The following is a 6,685-nucleotide window of genomic DNA, read 5'->3' on the forward strand; positions in this document are numbered from 1 at the left end:
GGTTTTCCAGTGAGTTCTTCTGATATCTGCTCTCGGAGTCTCGCTGTTTTCATATGCTGATCCTAAAGATTTTAATATTTTTAAATTTAATTTTATTGAAGTATAATTGATTTCCAATGTTGTGTTAACTTCAGGCGTACAGCAAAGATTGATCATACATATAAATACAGCCATTATTTTTTTTCCCATATAGGTTATTACAAACTATTGAGTAGATATGTCCTGTGCAAATCTACTGTCTAGATCCTAAACATTTTATTTGAGCTATTTTGCTTTAATGCTTGGAGTCTGGGAGATTCCCTCATGGCTCAAAGAGTTAAGGATCCAGCTTTGTCAGTGCTGTGGCTCTAGCTATAGCTGTGTCACTGTTTCTATCCCTGGTTGGGAACTTGTGCTTGCCTTGGGTGCAGCCCACCTTCCCCCCCCCCCAAAAAAAAAGGGAGTCTGAAGGGACAATAATGCATTTCCTAGGCAGGGACTTAGAGGGTTCTGGCAGAAGGTCTGGGAAATATAGGTAGCAGCTTTTTGTTAAATTTGGGTTAAATTAGGGGACAAAAATCGTTATCTGCTCAGAAAAAAAAAAAAAAAGAGTTGAATGGATCTCTAGCTCGTTGGGGACCTAGACTCAGAAGTGAAATCTAGCAGGGCCCTGTGGGCTCCTTGGCACAAGCCTTTCTCCCCCCATTTCTTAGTTTTAGAAAATGGGCCTCATTAACCTCCACGACGGGAACTCCCAGAGTGAACTTCCTCTTTGTGGCAGGATTCCTGTAGGGTTGCTGCTCTTCCCCAGGATGGAGCCTCAGACACTCGGTTCTCTGTCACCCAGGGACATCTTGCGGCAGAAGAAGCAAATTTCCCTTATTCTTTGGAGTTGAGTAATTCAGTCTCTCATTTCACTGGCAAATGGGACCTCCACAAGATGCTTGAGTTCTTCTGCAGAACTAAAGCCCCCAACAAATGGAAGACCTTATCAAACATCCTTCATTCCTGGCCCACCAGAACCAGTCCCTGGGCCACTAAGCAAGCACTTTGAAGAAAAACACAAGCTTGCCTCTATCCTGATCCTTACTGTAGCCCTATTTTCCACTCCCCAACTATAAAACCACTTCCTAGTCTCTCCCAAAGGGGGCCCGTTTTTGAGGGTGTTAGCTGGCTTGGCCTCCTTTGCCTGAGAAGGCAATAAATCTATTTTTTTTTCTCCTTTGCCTCAAACTCTGTCTCCATGTGGACAGAGTCTGAGTTTTGGCAACAAAAGCAGCACACATCTGACCCACCACACTGTCCTCAGGGAGTGGTTAAGATCATATCTCAGGAGTTCCCGTCGTGGCGCAGTGGTTAACGAATCCGACTAGGAACCATGAGGTTGCGGGTTCGGTCCCTGGTCTCACTCAGTGGGTTAAGGATCCGGCGTTTCCGTGAGCTGTGGTGTAAGTCGCAGACATGGCTTGGATCCCGCGTTGCTGTGGCTCTGGTGTAGACCGGTGGCTACAGCTCCGATTAGACCCCTAGCCTGGGAACTCCATATGCCGCGGGAGCGGCCCTAGAAAAAGGTAAAAAGACAAAAAAAAAAAAAAAAAAAAAGGTCATATCTCAGATCTGAAGTCGGATGCCAAATTCATAATGGGAATTGTGCCTCAGGGGCCAAACAGCTCCGTGAAGGTCATCCACCTGCGGGAATCCCAGCTGGGTTTATGTAGCACACCTGTGGGACTGATGCTTCCACGTACTTAATTGGGAAGTCGAGGGCATCCCACGTGGAAATGGTCCAGGTAGAGCGTGCCTGGCGTCCCCACGCATGCGCAGTTAGAGAAAGCTGGCGGAAGGAAAGGATTGTCACCCTCTCCGTCCGTCTCCTGCATCCCTGTCTGCAAGGTCTACTGCCAAGAGCAGTGGTAAGAGAGGTTCTTTTTTCTAAAATTAGATGAGCCCGAGAAAATATGGGGAGGGCTAGCTCCTTGGGTCCGTTGAATTGAAATTACCTCTAGATGTTAACATTTTGGAGCTCTCTGAGCTTCACCTGTTGTGCCTATTTTAATTGGTATGCAAAAGCCCCAAAGATTTAAAGATTCCAAAATAGCCTCCTTGGAAGACTTGTTGTACCAGGCTAATGAAAAGTTGGGGATAGAACAGGTGGCCAAAACAAAAAACTCTTGAGGCTGACATAATTATTGCTCCCCGCTTCCTCCTTTATTTGAGGACTCATTCAAGTAATCCACTGTCGAGAGAGGAGGACAAGGTTACCCTTAGAAATGGGACCACCACCTAGGTTGTAGGGGGTCCTCTTGAGGTCAAGGCTGAAGGGAGGATCATCGTGAATTTCCTCAACCCAGGGAAGCTCCTCAGAAGTTACTGTCAATGGATTATCAAGATGCAAGGTCACCTGCCCGACTAAACTCCTGATCAGAGCTGATATTCAGAGCTGAATAGCATTTTTTTTTTTTCGCCTTCTCCATTACGGCAAAGGTACCCAGAGGGAACAAGCAACCTTCCCCTGTGGGTGGCTGGGTATGTCTGTCCTTTGGTAACTTTTAGGTGGCAACTCAAGTCTTTCAGGAATTAAACACACCTGTCCTTCCTTTACAACTTGAGGTCTTTATAGGACCAGAGTTGTGGCTCCACAAACCTTCAAAGCACACCAGCTTCTTCCTGAGCACTCCCTAATCTCCCCTCTTCATCTTAAGAGGCTTCTGTGGGGGGAAAAAAATCTTTCCTTAATGTCACAAGTCTCCTCCTAGGAGGAACTTGCCTTTCTCCTTCTATGCCCTTTTATGAGGTGTAAATAAATGTTCTACCTGATCCTCTCTGGGAACTCTTACCTAGGCCCTCTTTCCCACATGCAAATTTCAGGAAGGGAATGCTTATCAGAAAAAAGGGGATGTGGCGTTCCCATCCGTGGCGCCGTGATTAACGAATCCGACTAGGAACCGTGAAGTTGCGGGTTCGATCCCTGGCCTCGCTCAGTGGGTTAAGGATCCAGCATTGCCGTGAGCTTTGGTGTGACTCACAGATGCAGCTCAGATCCTGCATTGCTGTGGCTCTGATGTAGGATGGTGGCCACAGCTCTGATTCAACCCCTGGCCTGGGAGCCTCCATATGTCTCGGGAGTGGCCCTAGAAAAGGCAAAAAGACCAAAAAAAAAAAAAAAAAAAAAAGAAAGAAAAAGAAGAAAAGGGGATGAGGAGTTCTCATCCTGGCTCAGTGGTTAACGAACCTGACTAGCATCCGTGAGGATGCGAGTTTGATCCCTAGCCTTGCTCAGTGGGTTAAAGATCTGGGGTTGCTCTGAGCTGTGCTGTAAGCTGCAGATAGGGCTCAGATCCCACATTGCTGTGGCTGTGGCGTAGGCCTGCAGCTGTAGCTCTGATTTGACCCCTAGCCTGGGAACCTCCATATGCCGTGGGTATGGCCCTAAAAATAAAAAAGGCAAAAATAAATTTTATTTTATAAAAATAAAATAATTTTAAAAATAAATTTTACTTAATAAAAATAAAATAATTTTAAAAATAAATTTTACTTTATAAAAATAAAATAATTTTGGAAATAAATTTTACTTTATAAAAATAAAATAATTTTAAAAATAAATTTTACTTTATAAAAATAAAATAATTTTGAAAATAAATTTTACTTTATAAAAATAAAATAATTTTAAAAATAAATTTTACTTTATAAAAATAAAATAATTTTAAAAATAAATTTTATTTTATAAAAATGAAAGAATAAAAAACCATGGGTTCAAGTCCTAATCTGGGTTTAGGCTGGGTTCAGTTCCAGCACATGGGTTCAAGTCCCAACCTGGGTTCTGGCCAGATTGAAGTCATTGCTTTGTGTGCATGTCCTTTGGTACAATATGTGTGCATTCTCTTATATATTTAGCAAGGACTAAACTTACCAAGCCATTGTGTATGCATATACTCAGCTTTATTGGTATTACTTTACAGTTTCCAAAGTGATTTTACCAGTCTGAACTACCATCAATGCTGTTGAAAGATCCTGTTGCATTATTTCTTCATTAACAGGTAACTGTCAGATTTTTTAAATTTTAGAAATTTAGGTGGGTTTGTAGGAGTAGCTTAGTATATTTTAATGTGCATTTCCCTGATGATAAATAATAAGATATGCTTTGCTACCACTTAGATAACTTTATTTGTGAATGCCTATTTAAATCCTTTGACTCATGTTTATATTTCACTTTTGCCTTTGTTTCATTCGTTTATAACCCTTCTTTGTATATTCTGGATATAATTTCTTTGTTAGATATATGATTGCAAATAACCTCCTCCACTCTGTGTGCATTATAGTTCTCTTGTGGGTTTTTTGATAATTAAAATCATTAATTAATTAATTAATTAATTTATTTTTTTTTTTTTGTCTTTTGTCTTTTGTTGTTGTTGTTGTTGCTATTTCTTGGGCCGCTCCCGCGGCATATGGAGGTTCCCAGGCTAGGGGTTGAATCGGAGCTGTAGCCACCGGCCTACGCCAGAGCCACAGCAACGTGGGATCCGAGCCGCGTCTGCAACCTACACCACAGCTCACGGCAACGCCGGATCGTTAACCCACTGAGCAAGGGCAGGGACCGAACTCGCAACCTCATGGTTCCTAGTCGGATTCGTTAACCACTGCGCCACGACGGGAACTCCAAAATCATTAATTTAAATTTAAAAAAGTCCCAACCCGGGCTCTGGCTCAATTGAAGTCATTAAGTGCTGTCAGTTCCAGAAACACAGAAAGAAGAGTTTTGGGTGAAGGAGAAAAAGACACTTTTTATTGCTTTGCCAGGGAAAGGAGGCCCCAGCAGGCTAATGCCTCGAAGAACGTGCCCTGGAGTAGAATTGTCTGGAGTTTTATAGTCTACAAGGAGAAAAACTGGGTTTCTGATAAGAATCAGCATTGGGAAAAACATTCTTCTTTCTTTGGGAGAATCTTCCTCCTGGAAGCTCCTTTGATCATGATCTTGGTGTGATGCTTGTGATGGCCTTCCGAGTTATTGCCCAGAATAACCATCCTTGCAAATAGGTCCTGTGGATCAGAGAACAGAACAAACTGTAACCGACAAGGGGTCCTGGTTCCTCTTCAAGGAATATACACAATATCTTTGAGCCTTTCTGCAGAACGACTTGATGAAGGAATTTCTGGAATCAGCACCAGAATCTGTCCTGAGTTCACTAAACATCAGCTTTGAAAGACAATGCAAGCTTGCCTCTACCCTGATCCTTATCTGTGGCTCTATTTTCCACTCCCCAAACTAATCTCCACCTCCTAATCTCTCCCAAAGTGAGCAGTCTTTAAAGCATTAGCCTGCTGTGGCCCCCTTTTCCTGGAAAGTAATAAAGCTACCCTTTTCTCCTTCACCCAAAATTGTCTCTGCATTTCTATTCGGCAATGGTGAACAAAGGCTGAGTTTTGGCAGCAAAACTAGGAACACGCCTGAAAAACTTCATGTACCAATAATCTTTACCCCATGGGCAATTGTGCTCAGGGTGCCTAAACTTTAGTTTACAGATGATTGTGTTTAGGGTGCAATCCAACGAGGGAGAAGCACCAGGAAGGGCTCCAAACCATGACATTTTAAAGCATTCATTTCTAAAAGAAGCATCAGGTGTCTAAGATTTCTCTTAGGGGTATAAAATGTCTTTATTATTATGTGTGTCCCTTGAGAGGGAACCAGGATTCTTCTGATGAGATTGGAAAGATGATACCAGAATCTGTGTTCTTGTTCACGAAGTCAGAGGAATGAACCCTGCGAACACACAGGCAGCAAGCAAGCAAAGTCTTTATTAAAGAAAAGCAAATAGCTCCCAGGGTTCTTGGGAGGGGGGAGAAGTGCCCCCTTTCTGTATTGTCCTATAGGAGCTTTTCTTCCTTAATGATGGGGGTGGGGTACAGAAAGATGTGGTTTTCTCCCATTGGCCTTGTTCAATGACCTGTATCCATCCTTGTCCAATAGGGTCTTAGGGGTGGAAATGTCCCATAAGTCTCATAGTTTCTTTGTCCTTTTCTTCTCACAAACAGAACTCACAGGGGGAGTTCCCGCTGTGGCACAGTGGTTTTAACGAATCCGACCAGGAACCATGAGGTTTCGGGTTCAGTCCCTGCCCTTGCTCAGTGGGTTAACGATCCGGCGTTGCCGTGAGCTGTGGTGTAGGTTGCAGACGAGGTCGGATCCTGCGTTGCTGTGGCTCTGGCGTAGACCAGTGGCTACAGCTCCGATTGGACCCCTAGCCTGGGAACCTCCACATGCCACAGGAGCAGCCCAAGAAATAGCAAAAAGACAAAAAAAAAAAACACAAAAAACCTCACAGGGGATTAGGGATTCCTGTCCATCTGAGCCACGGTACACTTGCTCAGTAAACAAGGCCTGCAGGGATGTTACTCCCTGGGGCCCTTAAGCCAAAAACCGTTCATCAGCGGCCATATCAAAGAATGCATCAAAGCCAATGCTCCTGCACTGACGACCTGAGTGAATATTCTGCCTCACTGCCACAGGCTGTACTGTTTCTTTCTTTTTTTTTTTCTCCTTTTTGCTTTTTATGGCAGCACTTACAGCAAATGGAAGTTCTCAGGCTATCATTGCTGACCTACACCACAGCTCATGGCAACACCGGATTCTTAACACACTGAGCGAGGCCAGGGATTGAAACTGCAACCTCATGGATCCTAGTCGGGTTCACTAACCTCTGAGCCCTGA

The 6,685-nt window shown here is 43.7% G+C and overlaps 1 long non-coding RNA gene across 1 annotated transcript; it reads left to right on the forward strand.

The window, feature by feature from the left end:
* On the forward strand, positions 1,776–5,335 carry LOC110259858. Its single transcript, XR_002342262.1, has 3 exons — positions 1,776–1,892; positions 3,939–4,016; positions 4,777–5,335. It is a non-coding gene; the product is annotated as an uncharacterized LOC110259858 (long non-coding RNA).

Source organism: Sus scrofa, chromosome 3 (assembly GCF_000003025.6).
Source record: "Sus scrofa isolate TJ Tabasco breed Duroc chromosome 3, Sscrofa11.1, whole genome shotgun sequence".
Classification (NCBI taxonomy): domain Eukaryota; kingdom Metazoa; phylum Chordata; class Mammalia; order Artiodactyla; family Suidae; genus Sus; species Sus scrofa.